The sequence below is a fragment of the Myotis daubentonii genome, chromosome 5, assembly GCF_963259705.1.
Source record: "Myotis daubentonii chromosome 5, mMyoDau2.1, whole genome shotgun sequence".
NCBI classification, from domain to species: Eukaryota; Metazoa; Chordata; class Mammalia; order Chiroptera; family Vespertilionidae; genus Myotis; species Myotis daubentonii.
Genome location: NC_081844.1, coordinates 82,592,402 through 82,612,364, shown reverse-complemented (window position 1 = coordinate 82,612,364; position 19,963 = coordinate 82,592,402). Strand labels below are relative to the sequence as shown.

General features: G+C 44.9%; 1 long non-coding RNA gene across 1 annotated transcript in view; it reads right to left on the bottom strand.

The window, feature by feature from the left end:
* The window catches only part of LOC132235752 (uncharacterized), a 39,718-nt gene extending 20,595 nt beyond the window's left edge, over nucleotides 1-19,123 (bottom strand). Inside the window, exons 1-2 of the long non-coding RNA XR_009453077.1 lie at nucleotides 18,938-19,123; nucleotides 2,228-2,449 (exon numbers count right to left, since the gene is read on the bottom strand). This is a non-coding gene — a long non-coding RNA (uncharacterized LOC132235752). The remainder of the gene's footprint in view (nucleotides 1-2,227; nucleotides 2,450-18,937) is intronic.
* Between the last annotated feature and the right edge of the window lie 840 nt (nucleotides 19,124-19,963).

The following is a 19,963-nucleotide window of genomic DNA, read 5'->3' as shown; positions in this document are numbered from 1 at the left end:
CCCTGGCTGCCTCAGCCCTCACCGCCCCGGCGAACTCGAGGACCTGCCCCCTGCCCACTGGTGGTTCCGGAAGGTCGTGCCACTGTCCAGTCTAATTAGCATATTAGCTCTTTATTATATTGGATGAGATAAACAGAGCCTTTTCACCCTAAGAAGAATTAAGATATTATTTTCTCAAAAAGGCTGATATAACACCAAAGGTAAAGAAAGAAGATGAAGTCTATATGTTTTGCAAGCCCAGGAAGCACTTACTCTAGATAAGCTCTATAAGGTTCCACGTCTATCGAAAGCTAGTTACAGTCAGTATAAACAATACAGGTCTAGAAATGGCCTACACACTATAGACCATGAGGGCTATGCCTGGAAGACAACACCAGGCAGGCACTGGGCTGAATCTACTGGATAACCCAAATACTAGGCTGACTTTTCTTTTCATTGACATATAACATCTAAGGTAGTACATTAATAGTAAATGTACAGCTTGAAGAATGTTTATACCCGGATTAAGGTAAAGAAGATTCCTAATACTCCAGAAGGTTCCCTTGTGCCCTTCCCAATCAATACCTAACCCCACCCGCACCCCCTACTCCACAGCCAGGAGTAAACACAATTCTGATCTTCATCACTATTGATTATTTTGGCTTGTTCTTGAATTGCACGTAACTAGAATCATACATTATGTGGTATTTTCAGTCTGCCTTCTTTCATTCATCACAGGGTTACCTTGTCTTGAAGCAGAAAACCGGAAACTGAGATTTCTTTTCAGGAAATCCCCCTCTGATGTCACAGACCTGAATGCCAACTACTCTGATTTTACTGGCTATACTTCCTGCACTCTTCTGAGCACGAGCTATTTAAAATTTATAGCAAAACAGAATCTTGGATTGTAAAAGCTTTCCTTCACAATAAACCAAATCTTTTAAAGGTATGAACATCTATTCAATCTTAGCACAGCCTCTGATCTGACACTATAAAAGTATTATCTTTTCCATAGTGAGTGTAAAATTCCTCAAACATATTTTTCTTCCATGGAATCCACCCATTCTAAAGAATCCTCAAATCCTGAAATAAAATAAACTATTGATTCTGTAAGTACTTTTGATTAATAAGGGGTTAAGCTTTAGGAAAATCTCAGAGGCAGCCTAAGGCCCTAAATTCAGATGAATGTGGGTCAGAAAAGACAAGAGAGAGACAAGAGTACAGCAAGAAGTTACAGGTACAAGATTCTTAAGCTGAACTAACTGAATTAGATTCTGGGATCTGCCACTTCTAGCTGGGTGACCTCGGGCAAATCATTACTCCACTCTGTGCCTCCATTACTTCAGTATAAAATGGGAATAACCTCATAGGATTGTTGCAAGGATTAAATGTTAATGTATATATAAAGCTCTTAGGAGACCACATGGCACATAATAAGCACTCAGTAAAAATTAAGCTGAAAGAGCTGTAAGAGAGTGACTATTCCACAAAGGTTCTGAGCCAGTCCTAGCAGTCACCAAGACATTCAGTACAGTGCTTCTCAAGATATTTCCTTTTTAACCCTTCATAGACTGATACTTTTATAAAATGCAAGCTCACATGCTTGAATGTCAGGGAAATACCAAATTGCTCTAAATGTTTCTGAATGTTTACTCTCACTTTCTGTGCTTATCTCATCATAGCCCAGTAGCTGCTCAGGAACTGGCACTGATGTGCAGAGTAAATGTTGAGGAGCACTGTTCCAGCACACAAGGACTCACAAGCCAGCTGAGAACTCAGCCAGCAGGTTAAACAGAATTATGAAAACATGTTAGTAAAGAAAACCAACCCCGAAAGTAGGGGCAAGAGGATGACTTGAGGGTCAACAAGCTGAGAGAAAATAATCCCAACAGGCTAAACCTGAAAAACAAAACTGACGGCCAGAGCAAAAAGCCAACTGGTCCTTTCCCCCACAGGTGCTCCAGGAGGTGCGCCCAGAACACATGTCGGCCTGGAAGTCATCAGCCCCACAGGGAGCAAGAGAAATGAAGAAAGTAGGCAGAACTGACTCAGGTTTCCTGAGAAAGAAGTCCTCTCAGGAATAAGAAGCCACCCTAAGCACTCACCAAGCTTTGAGAATGTCAACCACGGCACACAAAGGCCAGAGTTTCTTCTCTGCCAAAGAAAACTGGCAAACCCTTCCTTCGGTGATGTGGGACTGCACGCACCCCGCCCCACATATCCACCTACACACACACCCGTCACATACCTGTGGTTTTAGGAGGCTCCTGAGGTCCGCCTTGCCAGCCATACTGTGGGTATCCTTGGTAGGGGTACCCCTGAGGAGGGGGGTAAGGTCCTCCCATAGGTCCTGGAGGGTAGGCTTCAGGCCCCATTGGTTGTTGTGGATAAGGTGGGTACGGGGCCGTCGGGCCAGGGCCCGAATACGGTGGAGGGTTCCCTGGGTTCATTAGGGAACTGCAGAATATACCTAAAAGACAAAGAATAAAAATCATTTGCATTTAATCAGTGGAAATCATTAGGAAACGAATTTCAACCCAAGAGATCTTTTACAAAATGCCGTAAAGGTATTTCAAACCTCTTGCAAATCTGCAGCTCTGCCCATTGTGTTTCCTTCTCACCATCATAATTGGCAAATATCTTCTGTATGTTTATTTGCCTTTGTCTGACTTCCCCACTAGACGATAGGCTGGGACAGCAGAGATCAAGTCTCTTCTGAATCATCACCATGACCCTAGAGCAGGGGTGGGCAAACTTTTTGACTCGAGGGCCACAATGGGTTCTTAAACTGGACCGGAGGGCCGGAACAAAAGCATGGATGGAGTGTTTGTGTGAACTAATATAAATTCAAAGTAAACCTCATTACATAAAGGGTACGGTCTTTTTTTTCAATAGTTTTATTCATTTCAAACAGGCCGGATCCGGCCCCTGGGCCGTAGTTTGCCCACGGCTGTCCTAGAGCTTAGCATTGTGCCTGGCACAAGGCAGGCACCTCAATAAATGTGTTGAGTGAAGAACAGGATATTATTTGTGTTTCAATTGCCTGAAATGTCCATAAATGTGACTGGACAGCTCTAAGAAGAAAGTACAAGGTCTAACAGCACTAATTATAAGTCAGATCAGCAGACGCTGACCCAGTACTAGCAGTCCTCCAATAAACAGGGTTGGGCCACACGGGGTTTTCTAACAAGCAGCACTGCCAGCAGCGACCGACCAAAGTGTGTAACTGCCGCCACTGCCCTGGGCACTGGGTGATCTGGTTGCTCCCCCGGACCCATACCTCTAAGCAGCTGAGCAGCGTGCTCAGTCATCACTGGACACGGGCAGAGCTGTCTACCGAGGATGCTGAGCATCTCCCCTGACCATCCAGGTTCCTGGGACCTTGGAGCGGCTCACCAGGAACCCCCACTTGTGTTTATAGGTTCCTGTTCTCAGTGGCTTGCTTCTGTGAGGGAGGCCATTGCTTCCCAGCCTCCCAGCCTGTTAACCATTCTCCTGATTGGGCTTCTAGTCTGCAGGGCCAGCATCTCATTTCCATCATGCTTGTGACCTCCACAGTGCCCGACACAATGACTTCCAGAGGAAAAGCATTACTGGGGAATGCAAAGTCCACACCGGATGAACAGGGAGCCTGATGCCTGTCATCTTGCTGCCTTGTGCTATTACCCATCTCTAGTATTGCTATTAAACTTTTTACCTATTTGAGTTTCTTCTATCCCTAATTAAATAATAAGTTAATAGAGGGAACAGTCTCATACCCAAAACTTATTATTTTGAATATTACTAAATACTCAGTAAATACTTAATTTAGTAAATACTTAGCATTTACTAAATTTTACTTAATTCTTTTTCATAACATGCAAATAAGTGACTCTATATGACTCTACATTAAGAACAGAATAGCCATTAAGTAAGGATCCTCAGAAAAATCTGAATTAAAATTAACAGACTTTGTTGGCTGCCCACATGACAACCATATCCTCGCTTAGTAACAGCAGTCAGATTTCCAGTTTAGGCATCATCCATTCTTCCTGCAGTTCATGTACTTAGGGAAGCTCATCCTGTACCAGCTCCAGGGAGAGCCCAACTTAACCTAAGTCAGTCCAGGTCACCCTTCCTTTTGCATCAAGATTGATTCAAAGGAATCCAGGGTTAAGCCAATCACAAATGGCATCCTTGGCCACTGGGACTGGTCCTGAAGTGGTTTGGTCAGCTAAAAGCGTGGGGGCTCTCTAACACAATCCCAACGTTCCCTTCCCCTTAGCACAGGCACACACAAAGTCTAGCAAGGACATGTCCTACAAAGTTGCTGACAGCCAATGTTCAGGCCTGAGGGAGCCAGTCTCAAAATGAAGTAGGCACTTGAGAAAGGCAGAGCAGAAAGAAGGATCCTCAGATGACTTTACTTATTTATTTTATTATTTTACTAGAGGCCCAATGCATGAAATTCGTGCAAGAGTAGACCTTCCTTTCCCCAGCTGCTGGCACCAGCTTCCCTCTGGCACCTGGGACCCGGGCTTTCCTCGAAGCCCTGGCTTCAACCTGATTAGATCTGTGCTGGTCTAATTAGCATATTATGTTTTTATTATTATAGATCTTATTTTTTAAATTGCCATTATTTTTTTAATTAAAAAAATTGATTTCAGAAAAGAAGGGAGAGGGAGAGAGAGATAGAAACACCAATGATGAGTATCATTGATCAGCTGCCTCCTGCACGCCCCACACTGGGGATCGAGCCGGCAACCTGGGCATGTGCCCTTGACCGGAATCAAACCCCGGACCCTTCAGTCTGCAAGCCAACGCTCTATTTACGGAGCCAAACTGGCTAGAGCCAGATGATTTATAACAGGCTCTTAAATCACACTAAAGCCCAGCCTAACCTAAACTGCCTCTATAGGATTTACAATCCTAGGAACCCTTCTGAATGACATTCAACCACGCACATGCATCATGCAGTGCTGACTGTGTCTGACACTGTGCTACACAGTAGGGTATATGAATACAGCTCATACTCTTCTCTTGAATAACTGGTTAAAAAAACAAACAATAAGGATAGTGATTTTTAGAAAAAGTAGTAAACAGAATGTTGGGTAGGAGTAGGGGCCTAAACCCAGTAGAAGGAGGGAGTGGGGAGAGTGTCACTTGAGGGAGGTGATTATTAATTGAAACTTTTAAATACAGAATCAGAATGGCTTGAGGGCATCTATTTTGACCGCAGTTGCAGTCTGTTCCCTATTTTGGAGATCTCTTATTTTCCCAGGGGTTTGACAGGAATTCAGAAAAGAACTAGAATTCTTTCCCTTCTCTGTTCTCTGGTCTATGCCAACATGGCCTCACCCTCTGACCTGGGAATGGCCTTCCTCCTGACCCTAATGCAAAGGCTCACTGGGACTAACTGCAATCATCCCATGACTTGGGGCATATGTAATTGCTGACCATGTCTGTATTTCCTCTCTCCTTCTGAGAAGGCTTTGGAAAAACCTGCGGAAAACCTAGAGAGCCCTGGTCAACACAGAAATCCGTTTTATTAGCCTCTTTATGGTCATTCCATTACTTAATTTTTTAAGTCACAGAAGTAGAACACAGCTGCCATGGCTTACTCTTTCCTGTAATTTAGTGTGTGTACTGGGGGAGAGGGGTCTTTCAGACTGACCTTATTCCACCAAAACTGTAGTTTAACTTGATTAGTCCAATAAGACCTTACAATACTAATTAGCCTCAGAACTTCAGACCTCAATATTTCATGACTTTTCTTGATCCATCTATTTGCATCTATTCCTCATTATCCTATGTAGTTCTCTCCCTGGGACTCTCAAAACTCTCCCAAATGTATGTGTTCTCCTTCCTTTTCCTCAATCATGTTTCCCTCTTGTCTTTGGTGTATACCTTTCTCCCTCTGCCTGAGGAATCACAGTGTCTAGGAGGAAAAACCCACTGTACTATTCTGAGGCACTAGGTGCTTTAACGAGCACAAGCCATAGAGATGCTCTAGCTGCCATACCCCCCTGCAAGCCCCCCTCCCTGCAAACTTTGTCCTTGTGTTCCTAAGACACAGTCACCTTAGAGGAATAAAAATCTGAATCTATTTTCAGTTTCCTCTAAACAAGAACAAAAACAAAACAGTAAGAGAAAGAGAACAGCAAAAGTCACAGAAACAGCATCTGTGCTGGGATCAAAGTCCTTTTGAGAAGCGGGACCTCCCTGATGGGAATCAATTATTCTCAAGCTTGTACAGGAACAAAGCAATATAAAAAACTGCCTAACACTAACACAGTCCAGTACAAACCACTTAACATAAAACACAAATGAGCTTTAAATTTAAGGTACGATACTAAACTTTGTAATATGAACGTTTTCCCTTATAAATTTGGTCAGGTGAAATGTAAGTCCTACTGGAAGGACCCAATGTAAACAGTAGAACTTGTAGCATTAAAGACAAATCAAAGCTCCAAAAAGAGACAGTGCAAATGGAGTAGCAGCCAAGGTCCATTAATAGGTTGTATTGAATGGCCATTGCTATCCAAAGATCCCATTCAAGACATGTTCAGTGACAGTATTAGCAGATATTCAACGCTACAATGAGAAAAGCAGTAACTATTCTTTGGGGGAAAGTGGTCCATGGAGATAAGATCACTATCAAAAACCTCATCAAAGTAGAGGTGTAGGAAAGAATAGTACTTTCCGTTATTATTTTAAAATTACCTGGTAGCCTGGCATTGAATCTGTAAGCAGCACACTGTGGAATTTTCCCCTGGAAAAACTAAAGAGACCTAATGGAAAAAAAGTATTGATAACTAAAAGCGGAGGAGATTCCAAGAAATGACTCGCCCAGTCACCTCACAGTAAAGCCCGTATACACAGATCTTTTCATCAATTTTTTATTACCTCATACATAAATGAATGGACAAAGATTATCAGACATTTAGAGAGAGCATGCATTGTAAAAGACAAAGTAGAAGAAAAACACAGAAAACAGAAATAAAACACCCTAATATCCAACAAGAGAAAAGAGTTAAATAAATTATAGTACATCTACATAGTTCTTTTGCCGTCATTTTGACTTGTTTTTGAAGCATTATGTAATATTAATTGGAAGAAAAAATTTAAAGCCACATATTCAGCATGATCCCAAGTTTCTTTAATATAAATACTGATATATAGCAAACCTCCAGATAACCCCGATTGCCTACTAAAGGACTACAGAAGGAATGTTCACATATCCAGACCACGTGACATCCATTATCTAGACCAAATGGTCATCTAGAGGATTACCCTTTCTCAAGAATGTACCTATTACTATGAGAACTCTTAGCATTCTTCTTCAAAACACTCTGGATATTGCCTACTTGTATTTCCAGCTTGCAAACCCTGACCTTTGAATAAATTTTTAGTCTTTATTTCTAGCAAAGCCTCCAGACTCTTTCTGAGTTCATTCCACAATATTCTTGTGGGGGTGGGGAAATAAACCTTGATCCTCATCCTTATAAACAAAAAATAATCCACAATATCATGGATTTATATATGAACGCTAAAACAATCAAGCTTTTGGAAGTACATAATGTACTCATGAATTTGGCAGTATTTACCTTATGACCCAGCAACCCTACTCTTAGATCTATACTGAGATAAAATGAGTGCCTAAGTCCACTGAAGACATATGTAACAATGTTCAAAGCAGCTTTACTTATAATAGCTCCAAACTAAAACTATCCAAATGTTCACCAAGAGCAGAACCGATAGATTATGGCTTAGTTAAATAACAGAAAATTGCTCAGCAATAATGAACCCCCCCCCCCCCACAATATTACATACAATAATGTGTGTGTGTGGTGGGGGAGGAGCTAAGAGTTCTTATAATAACAAGTACAGACAAAGATGAGCAAAAGAAGCCGGACTCAACAGACGTCACACTGTATGATCCCATTTATGTGAGGGTCAAGAACTGCCAAAATGAGTCTAAGAATATTGACTGAAAGAGGCACAAGGACAGCCTTCTGGGATAATGGAAATGTCTACATCTTGAGCCGAGTCATGTTCACATGAATGCTATGAACTCACTGAGCTGTACGTTAAGATTTTCACACTTTAAGTCATACAGTAACAGCAGACAGATAAAATCTGGCTAGAAGGAAATATCTGGTTGGAATGATACGCAATTGTTATTTATTTATATCCATTTTTGTATTTCTAAAAGTTTGACTAAGGAAACCTTTATGGTTTTTAAAAAAATGTATATATTTTTATTTATTTCAGAGAAGAGAGAGGGAGAGATAGAAACATCAATGATGAAAGAGAATCAGTGATAGGCTGCCTCTTGCACTCTCCCTACTGGGGATCGAGCCTGCAATCCAGGCATGTGCCTTGACCAGGAATGTGCCTTGACCTCCTGGTACATAGGTAGATGCTCAACCACTGAGCCACACCGGCTAAGCAAGTTTTCTTAGTGCTTTTCATGCTACCACTTTTTTTTTTTCTAATGCTACATGCCTTTGTAGACCGCCTATCCACTTCCACTACCCTGATTTTTCTTCCAATTAGTAATCTTTTCCTTGTTGGTAGCCTGTTTTATATCTACTTTTCACAGTGATTTTTGTAATTGTGTGTTGTTGTTTTTTTTCCACAAGACACTTCAGATCTCTAAGTTCTTTAAATGTTTTCTTTCTGCTTCAAACTGAGAAGTCAGATGTGGGATAAAAAAAGCAAAATTCCCTTGATTACATGCAGACTTTCCCATCTTGTACATGAGCTATGGTCAAAGCCAGAAGCCTTGCTCATCCTTCCATCCTTACCCTATCCTTCTTGAGAATTTACAAATTGTCTTTAAAGTTTAAAAACACGAGATCAGATCTTATTCTAAAGACCTCCTCTGTGTCTTATTTTAACTCCCTGATTAGCTGGCCTTTTAATAGGATCTTTGTAAATAGGTTATTTTATATTCTAGGTCCCTCAATTTTTCTTGATTCTCATACCCACAATTTTGGGTAAGGTTAAGCTAAAAAAAGCTTTTAGAATTACTGGTTCTGTGCTGCTCTAATCATCTCCTGTTTGCAGTTTTTATAGACCTGTGGACCCAACATTAGTGGTTCCAGGAACTACTGAGATAATGGTAAGAAAGAGACAATTTCTTCTCGGCCTAGTGAGAGAGACAGACATTAACATCAGCAATTATGAAACCATGCTGAGAGAGAGGAAACACTTGGTATTGTGAGCTCAAAGCAGAGGCCACAGGTCAGGGAAGTCAAGAATGCTTCTGAAGGGAAGTGATAACAACTGAGAGTTGAGCATATAACACACAGGCCAGAGATAACAATCTGTGAGAAAGAGCTGAATGCGTTTGAGGGATTAAACCAGTTCATACCCTGGCCAGTGTGGCTCAGTTGGCTGGAGTGTTGTCCCATGCACGGAAAGGATGATAGAACCCGAAGGTTTCGGGTTTGATGCTTGGTCAGGGCACATACCCAGGTTTTGGGTTCAATCCCCAGTCAGTTGGGGTACATACAGGAGGCAACCAATGATGTTTCTCTCTCACATCATTATTTCTCTCGCCCCCCCCCCAAATCAATTTAAAAACAATAACAATATATCCTTAGGTGAGGATTAAAAACAACACAACAAACCAGGTTCATTATGGCTGAACCTGTACTAAATGAGGCCAAAGGTCAGCTCACAAACAGCCTTGCTAAGAGTAGGATCATTTCAGGATTATTGCCGATTCCTTTTCTATACTTATTCAATCTCTTTTTAAAAGATTCACGTAACTTATGTTTACTTTTTTGATACTATTGGCAAACCTAATACTGTTTATCCATCAATATAAGTACCTACTATATGACAGGCCAAGTACTGGGGATATGAAAGAAAGAACTATCTAGCTGGCTTGCTCTTCCCCTTCAGTACTGCTAATAAAAATTACCTTTCCTATTTGTCGGTTACTGCATCAAGTGGAAAATGCTAGAATTTCTCTAAATTTCAGGGATGAAGATAGCTTGCCTATAAAGACTAAACAAAGTTCACTTTGGGTGGTCCAGAGGGTGGTCACCTCAAAGAGTTTTGCAAATTTACTGAAATTGAGGTACAAGTAGAGCCCAAATGACACCACCAATAGGGAAAGTCATGCCACACGTACATGTGAATATCTGAGCCCAAAGCCAAAGAGCAGGCATCCAGGACAACAGAACTACACCAGGAGACCTCACAGTTATCATAACATGGACAAGATCTTTGTTTTTATGACTTGTTCATTATTTATAACACATTTTGCTTTGTTCCCATTTCCTAAGTTTTTCTTTTACAGGAGACTGGAAGCAGATGTCCTGTAGTGTTATTTCATTGTTGTCCAAATACTGATTTTGGAGTTGGCCTCCTATATATTATTAGCCATCCCCTACCTTAAGCACCATCTTTTGTTTGCCAGAGAATTCTACCAGGCCCCAAGCTGTCCTCATATAATCAACAAATGACTAAATATTACAGCATGTCTTTTGCATCAACATTTTGACTTGTGGCCTTAGAATAGCCTCTCCATGGAGTACACAATGACACATAGCTTAGAAATGGGATCCTTCCTGAACAAGGACATCAAAATGCACATGGAGCCCTAGCTGGTTTGACTCAGTGGATAGAGCAGCGGTTCTCAACCTGTGGGTCGCGACTCCTTTGGCGGTTGAACAACCCTTTCACAGGGATCGCCTAAGACCATCCTGCATATCAGATATTTACATTACAATTCATAACAGTAGCAACATTACAGTTATGAAGTAGCAACGAAAATAATTTTATGGTTGGGTCACAACATGAGGAACTGTATTTAAAGGGCCAGAAGGTTGAGAACCACTGGGATAGAGCATCAGCCTGCAGACTGAACGGTCCTGGGTTCGATTCCAGTCAAGGGCACATGCCCGGGTTGCAGGCTCGATCCCCAGTAGGGGGAGTGCAGGAGGCAGCTGATCAATGATTCTCTCTCATCACTGATGTTTCTATCTCTTTCTTCTCCCTTCCTCTCTGAAATCAATATATATTTAAAAAATGCACATGGAGGCAAAAAATACAATAGTGGATCATCTATCTCTGAAGTCCCATCCTGGAGTAAGGAAAGGTTCAGAGACTGTCTTATTTTATTTTCCTTTCTCACAAACAATATTTGATATAAAAACTACATACTGCTTTTATTACTCAGTTTACATGAAACTAAAAAGTCCACAAACTATTTAGTAACATGGTTTGCTAAAGCCATTCAGCCATTATCACCAACATTAAAATAATACAAAAATGTAAGCATTCTCCACTTGTCCTGACACATCAGATTAGAAGCCTGAAAAGTCATACCCATATTAGTTATCCACAGTTTAGCATTATTGGAAAATACAGGGTGGGGCAAAAGTAGGTCTACAGTTCTGAGAATGAGAAGGTTTATTCTTGGATTATTGTTTTTTAATTCTTATATTATTTTCCAGTAGAACAACTGTAAGCCTACTTTTGCCCCATCCTGTATGGCTGTAGCCAATCTCACTTCCCTCCAATATTAAACTTGGTAAAGTACATCTTAGCATTCTTCCAGCCTTAGACACTGAGGGAATCCAGAGAAGTTTCCTTCACCAGAGGATAATACATCATCTGCTAAAATCTTTTTTCATAAAACTTTCTATCCAGAACTTCTGGCTGGATTCAGGACCTGCTGCTCTATAAGATATAAGATCTAAATATTAAACAGCCCTTAAAAAAAAATCAGTTACCTGAAATATCAACTAATAAAATAGCCTACCCCTCAGCTGCCCAGGCACTGGTATTCCATTCCTCCCTAATGTTTGGAGGAAACATCCTTCTTTTTATAGAGGGTCCATTTTTTTTTCTTACAAATTCTTCAACAAAGACACATTCTTAAGTGAAATCTCAAATAAATAAATGAAAACACTCTATTCTTTGAACCAACAATTTTGTCTTTAGGAATTTAACCTACAGATATATACTACTGCTAGAATGCAAAAAAAAAAAATCAAACCCCACCAATTTTATAGACAGAATTTTATACCATACACACATTAGTTGTGGCATTTGTTTATCAGAGCTATATAGTATGCATATTACATGTGTAAAATATACACATCCATATTTATATGATATATAACATCCCAAAGGGCCATCAATATGGGAATGATTAAATAAATCACAGAATTTCCAAACCATGGAACTGCTATTATTTAATCCTTAAGAAGAATGAGATAGAATTACATTTGCTGATACGGACAAGTGCCAACATTGCAACACAGAACATTCTACTATCCCATTTGGGTTTAAAAAGTATAATTCTATTTCTAGACCTGAATAAATTACAGTTATATTAATAAATATAATTATTCATTAAACTGTACTTTTGTTATATATATATACTAGAAGCCCGGTGCACAAAAATTTGTGCACTGGCTGGCGGGGGCGGGGGGGGGGGGCGGTGGTCCCTCAGCCAAAACTGTGCCCTCTCACATTCTGGGACCCCTCGGGAGATAACCACCTGCTGGCTTAGGCCCACTCCCCTGGTGGCAGATGGCATGCCCAATCCCACGGTGCCTGCCCCATCTCCCCTGGTTGCAGATGGCAGGCCCGGATCCCACGCTGGGGCGGGCAGTGGCTAGGGATCGCGCTGCCCCCCACCCTCCCGCCCCGGGCCACACACGGCAGGCCCGGATCCCGTGCTGGGGTTGGCCTGCCGCAGTGGGGCGGTGCAGTGGGATCTGCCTGAAGTATGCAAATTTAACAGCCATCTTTGTTGGGTTAATTTGCATACTCTTCTGATTGGCTGATTAGTGTAGCAAAGGTATGGTCAATTAGCATATTTGCCTTTTATTAGTGTAGATTTCTATACATATTTAATAATGAAGTTCTATACATATTTAATAATAAAACCCCTATAATAATTTTTTAGTAAAGTCTGCCACATGGCTTTTAAGAGAAAAAAATTCATTTCTTAACTCACTGAGCAGGAAAGCCATGCTTCTAGATTAGCCGTGGGCAAACTACTGCCCGAGGGCCAGATCCGGCCTGTTTGAAATGAATAAAACTAAAAAAAAAAAAAAAAAGACCATACCCTTTTATGTAATCATGTTTACTTTGAATTTATATTAGTTCACACAAACACTCCATCCATGCTTTTGTTCCGGCCCTCCGGTCTAGTTTAAGAACCCATTGTGGCCCTCGAGTCAAAAAGTTTGCCCACCCCTGTTCTAGATGCTTCCAATAACCATCCAACTACCACTGAGAACAGTTTGTCCCAGTCGCCCCCTGGAAAAACCCAGCTGCAGGGCAAGATCCACAACTGCAAATCGTCCCATTGGTTCCAGGCCAGCGTAACCAGAGGCCCCCTTTCCAGTCTTTGTTATCACGTATGGTCCTGTGCAGAAGCCACGGGACCGCCTGAACACAGGATTCCCAATTCTGCTTCGCCTTCAGTTTCTGGAAGGACTCCCGAGGGTAGACCTCAGTCCCTTGCTTGACAGCTGACCATGCCAGCAAATCCTGACCACAGCCCCCTTGCCACACTGCTGGGGCCCCCAGTGGAGAGGCACCTCCAGCTTCCTCCAATGCCTCAGGTCAGGGACTCTGGACAGTACCCCACCAAGGCTGTCTAAAAGCAGCAGGGAAGTGAGGTTGGCTCGTCAGAAAAAAAAGGCTGCGGACCTCTAAATTACACTTAGTCACTGGGACATACAGGGCAGCATTGTAACCCTGGAACTTCAAATAGCCAGGCCTCAAAGTGACAATGGGGAGAAAATGAGGGCCAGCAAGAGGGAGGATTGAAGGAGAAAGCAGCAGTGAACAAGGGAAATGAAAAGGGAAGAAAGCTGCTAACACAGAAAGTGAGTTGGGGAAATGAAAGGCTAGGTTAGAGCAGGGAGAGAGAGAAAAAGGATGAACTCTGCCCCCTGCCAAGTTTAGAGGACACATTAGAAAGAGGACTGGCCCATCCGTCCCAACAAGCCTGACATGGCCACGTCCCAGGCCAGGTCCCCCACCAGCACAGCCCCTGAAAGACTGTCTCTGCCCCACTGTCCCCCATACCCCAGCCCGGACTAGGCTTTGTGGGAGAACTGAAATCTTGATGGCTTAGAAAGAGACCCCTACAGCTTAATGTGCTGGTAATTTAAGCACTCGTGGTTCCTGACGGACACCAAACCAGCCCCGGCTTTGCGCCACCATTAAAGCATGCCCTCCTGGCCCATGGAGGAAGCAGCAGCTCAGCCAGCCCTGCAGGATGGCTGTTAATGGACAAGAGTGAATTTCACTTTACACCAGCAAGTACCACTGGTGCCTAGCATGTGCAGCACCCTAAGAGATCATGTACAAATGCAGGGCAGCTCACTCTCCCCTCCTTTCTTCTCTCAATTTTCACAGAATTTTTAAAGGAGCAGACACTATGGACAACAAAAATTAGAAAACACAAATGCTAGATGATATCTTCAGATTTCTGTCATTAGTACTACCCACAAAGAGCTACAGTATATGTGGAAAACAAGGGGCTCAAAGTATGGGGTATTGATGAACTGAAATAAATTACTGCATCCACCCTGAACTAAAACCTGAGTTTTCCAAGAGCATACTCACACAGAAAGAACAATATACCACAGCACCAGAGAAGTCACTCCCCTGATGAAAGGACTAGAATTTAATATAGCATACAGTCTGACCACCACTTAGGCCTCCAGGCAAATTTCATATAAAAACACCAGTGGTTTCACACTGACTGCACGTATTTCTTTTTAACACTTAGATTTTTCACTCTGCTGTCTTCCCAGTATCAGAGCCACATGGAGTTTCAGGAGAGGGGATTTAAGGGGCCAAACCAGCCCTACCACCTGCCTACTAACCTCTGGGGGGGAAAATTCACTTAGTGAATCATATCTTTGTCTGAAGGCAGTATTTATTCTCCCCAAATGATCCTGCCCACGGTCCTGACACTGGAAACTGCCTGATAAAGTACTGTGGACCGCACTGGAAATTTAATGTGGCAGAAGTCTAGTACCACTTCCCAGGAATTCTTCTCCCCCCAAACCTTTGCGGTGCCATTGTTCCCCATCCCTGTCTCTTTGAACACTGGCCACGTGGTCAGATAATTTGCAGTAATGATGTGTTTTCTGGGTCAGTTCTCTTGGGACTAACTAACAATTCTTTAGCATAAATCATCGGAGAACTAATGATAGGCACCTGTGAATAAGGCATTACTCCCCAATGAGTAAATGCAGGTAAATCAAACTCTCCTCTCACCATAACTACCAACACTCCCTTAAACCACTAATTGAAAGGGTTCAGAAAAATATATATCATCCCTTGTTTTCTGCAGAGTCATACCATAGGCTTGTTGGCCACAGAGACTGTATTCAAACCATTTGCCTCCTTTGCTTGAGGCCTAAATCAGTACAAATATTCCATGTCTCCTAAAAACTACAAAAAAGAAGTCATTCCAAGCTCACTTCCTTCTGAAGAGCCCTTTGTATATAGTGCCCAAAGCATTGTAAACCTTTTTTGGCTAGAGGCTGGAGAATCAACTCATGCTCAATCCCCTTGCTTCCATACTGCTGTTTTTTAATTGCTGACTCCCATTCTATAGCCAAGCCAATTAGTAGCGTTGGCCCCGCGTGGGGAGCATGAAGGCCTGTGCTCAGTCTGAGAAAAACAAGCAGCCTCTCCCTCTCCTGTCAGAATTTCACTCAAGTGAGAACTATACTTGCCAACAAATGCCAAAAGTCTAAGAGATGAATATAACATTCTGTACAGTTTCTGGGAACACCAGCAAGCACTTGAATCTCTATTTGAGCAGTAGGATTGGTGGACTGAAATAGGATAGGGGATTTTAAAGAAATGGCTATTTTACTCACTTCATTTCGTGAGCTTCATTACCTACTTCTGTCTCTGATGAGCTTAATAACAAACTCCTTTAGGGCTGAAAGGGTGTGGGGTCCAAAGCCCCATACCTGCTAGGCTACTGATTTACTCTAGGCATTCTAAAAGAGGGGGAAAGAGTGGGGGGAAACCTGGACTGGTTCACATGTGAAATACAAACAGCACTTACCCGCAGGCCTGCAGGTCTTGATTATAGGCACGATGATAAACCAAGCCCAAATACTCCCAGAAAAACAACAACAAAAAAGCCTTAGGGTCTGAAGGAGGCTTTTACAAAAATTTATAATATCCACCTCTTTCTTTATTTCACTACATCTCAAAATTTACCATTCATCCAAGAATTAAAATATTTGCTTTGGATGAGCTCAAACTTCATACAAGCCTCTCATTAATTCTCTGTAGTACCTCTGTGAAGGGAGGACTGACCCTGTTTCAAGGTCGAGGAAGAATGTTTCAGTGCCAAGAGAGGAGGGCCCTGCCCAAGGCCTTGGGTGACAAAGGTGCAGGCCCAGATTGCTCCTCGGAAGGTCTCTGGCCTATCCTAGTCCTGCCTCTCACCTGGGCCTAGTTCCCCTTAAGGGAGGGCATTTCACTTTCTCAACAGAACACCCAGTCCCAGGGAGCCCTGTTTAGGGGAAACACACTAATTCTTTTTTTTTCCTGACATGAAGTCTTAACTTCTCTACCACTGGGCAAACTTGTGGAGGTGGCAGGGGTGAAAGAAGCGGAAAATTCCCCCAAACTTTTGACCTACTTAGCGACCTTGGCAGCACACAGTTACAGTGTTTGGGGGAGTGTGGGGAGTGGGGGGGTGGACTGTTTCTTTCCAAAGGAAGCAGGATTAGTTGGCCGGTTCAAATATTTCCAAAGAGATTTAGAAAATGGTTAACAATTTTTTAAAAAATCTAATATCCAGTATTCTTAATACTGAAGCCCCTGCAAAGCCCCTTTAAAACCATTATTATAACAAGGGGAGGACGCAGACTCATCGGGTAGGTAGTAATAGATGGTAAACACATTGTTCAGGTGACCTGTCTTAAGATTTCTTTTGCGAAGTTCACTCTTCCCAGGTGCCACCGCTCCGGATTTGCCCTCCCTCGAGTGCTGGGCAGGTTTCTAAGTTTATACACAAACCAGCTGCGGCCACCTTGGCCAAGTTCTCAACAAAATTCCCTAAAGTTTAGGGCCTACACTACCGTTTACTGCATGAGATCCCTGGAGGTCCAATTCTGTTTTCTGGAGTTAAACAAATACAAAACAAATTGGTGGGAAGATTCAGCCTTTTCACCTCCCAGAAAACAGAAGTTCCTAAGGTTCAACATAAAATGGACATCAGTGCATTTTTTGAGTCACAGAATCAGTGAATTCCAGAGCTGGGAACAACCTTAAATCACCAAATCATTCCCCTTCAGTAATCAAAATATTTTCCCCTGTTTCTCAGGAAGTTAAGACAAAATGGCCAATTAACACTTAAGCAGTCTGACGCTGGGAAGCCCGCAAGCTGAGGGGTACAGGTAGAAAAGAGGAACTCTGTTCTACAATTAACAAAGAGCAGGGGACTCCTTTCAGCTTCCCCGATGCCCATATTCATGTTTGGGGCACTGATTATCCCTTAATAACTTCCCCCATTCAATCTCCTCCCAGTCACCTGGGGTTCCGAATTCCCCCTGAGGGGGTTTTTGTAGGAGTGTGGAACCTCTGAAGAACAAGCGCGGCCGACAATCCAGCCACCCACCGCACCTATACAGGGTGGGGCAAAAGTAGGTTTACAGTTGTTCGTATGGAAAACACAACAATAAAAAAAAAATACAAGAATAAACTGTGTTTCGCGTGCTGACAACTGTAAACCTACCTTTGCCCCACCCTGGACAGGGGCGCAAAGTTCTCAGGCAGCCATTAAACCTGGCCAAATGAGATCAAATGAGCTGCAGTGGGCGCTTCCTCTCCTAAGAAGGAATTTTGGGTTTAATCTGCGAACCATGGCTGGGGTGTATGCACCTGTCTGTTATAAATATTTCATAAACAGGGTTCACAGAATCCCATCACACCCGAGTTCCAAGTGTTGCCACCTCTTTGCCAGGTTGTCACAACAGCCTCCCCAGCGCCTGTCTCCCCAGCGCCTGTCTCCCCAGCATCTGTCTCCCCAGCGCCTGTCTCCCCAGCGCCTGTCTCCCCAGCGCCTGTCTCCCCAGTCCTGCGATCCTCCTACCTCCATGCAGTCGAGGCTTCAGTGACTCCCCTGGCACGCAATAGCCAGCTGGGCACTAAGGCTTCCTAACCGGCACTAACCTAATTCTCCAAACTTTCCCCCCACACACGGCCCTGGTGCTCAGTGCAGTCAGGCACAGGACCTTCTTTCCTTTCCTCCAGCGTCTCCGGAGGCCTCCTTCCTCCCGCCCTCCACTCTCCAATTCCCCACGCCGGCTGGGAGCACAGTCGCCGCTGCGCCGGACTCCGCTCAGGTTTCACCCCCAACAGGTCTACGAGAACCCCATCCACCGCTCTCAGCGGTCAGGGTTCCTCCCGCCGCAGCTCGCGGTCTGCACGCCCTCCGCGCTGCTCCACCCGCGGGGCTCCGGAGCGGCCCGCGGCCCCCCGCAGCCCCGGCTCAGAGCACCGAGTAGGCCCCCCCGCAGCGCCCCAGAAACCGCAGCCCCAGGCAAAGAGATGCAGAAGCCGCCCGCAGACGTCCACCAGGACGGGGTGTGGCGAGTCTGGCTGCGAGCCCGCCGATTCCCGGAGCTGCGAGGCCACTGAAACGCAGAGCCCCTTAGTCCACCGCCCAGAGGCCCCCCCGGGGCGGCGGATTTCCGCTCCCCCGGCCCCCAGCCTCCGCGAGCTGCGCGGCGACCGGGAACCCGAGGAACAGCCGAGGGGTGAGGGGGGCTGTGTGTGGCGGGGAGACACGGGTGGGCATCGGGTAGGCTCGCCGGGACCCCCACCCCTCTCCGGGGGCTTCGCGCGTCCCCGCCGTAGCCGGCCCATCCCGCTCCGGTGCCCGCCGCTCTCGGGGAGCCCCGGGGAGCTTGGGGACGCGCACAACCCAGGAAGGGTCCTGCCCGCGCCTCACCCCCTCTCTGGTCCCAGCTTGGCCGGCCCGGGCCGCCGAGCCTCACCTCTTCTCGAGTGGACCGGGCACCGGTTGGGACGGAGCGGACGGGACCAGGCGAGACCGCACAAATAGCGCCGCACCAGCCGCGGAGTGAGTGGCAGCGGCGCGCCTGACGTCACCGCGGTCCCAACAGCCGCGAGCGGCGAGTCACCTGATCACCCTGGCAACGCGCGGGGGGCGGCGTCACAGCGCGGGCCCCGCCCCGCCCCGCCCCGCCCCGCCGGGGGCCCTCCGGCCGAGGGGATGCGGCGCGGTCGCCGGCGCCTGGGGGACTGGGTTCCGGCTCTGGCCTCGCAGCTGGGCCGGATGCCCGGGCGCCAACAGGCTCTCCCCTCAGGTTGGGTCGGTTCTCTGAGGCTCCAAACGACCTCCCTCTCCGCTCGAGCGCGTGCCTGGAAGGCAGGGCCTATGTCCTGAGTCCCTGGCCCAGTGCGTGCCACACAAGGTTAGCTGGGGGCTGCTCCCCTTCGAATATTCTTCGGTTGAGAGTTAGACCCAACTGGGCTCCGGAGCTTACTCCCCGAGCTGCACCTGGGAGGACGGGGCTGCGGCTGACACCTGGATGGATAGTGCTGTCTGGCAACATTTCCCCCTCGCAGCAAACAGCGCAGCCTTTGCGGGAGAATGTAATCAGACTTCATTCATTCAGGAGAGGGGAGGAGAGGGGCTGGAGCCCAGGCCTCCTGTCCTGAAGGCCGCCTCCTCCTCCTATACTCAACAGAAAAGAAATCCTGCCGAAACCGGTTTGGCTCAGTGGATAGAGCCTCGGCCTGCGGACTGAAGGGTCTCAGGTTCGATTCCGGTCAGGGGCATGTACCTGGCTTGCGATAAAAATATATTTAAAAAAAAAAAGAAATCCTGAAACACGCCCAGAGCAAAGCCTAAGACGAGCCTGCAAGTCCTTGTGGAGATGTTTTGCCTTCAAATTCCTCCCCTTGCTTGCTATTATCCCATGCCTACCCCTCTACACGAATTTGAAAAGAT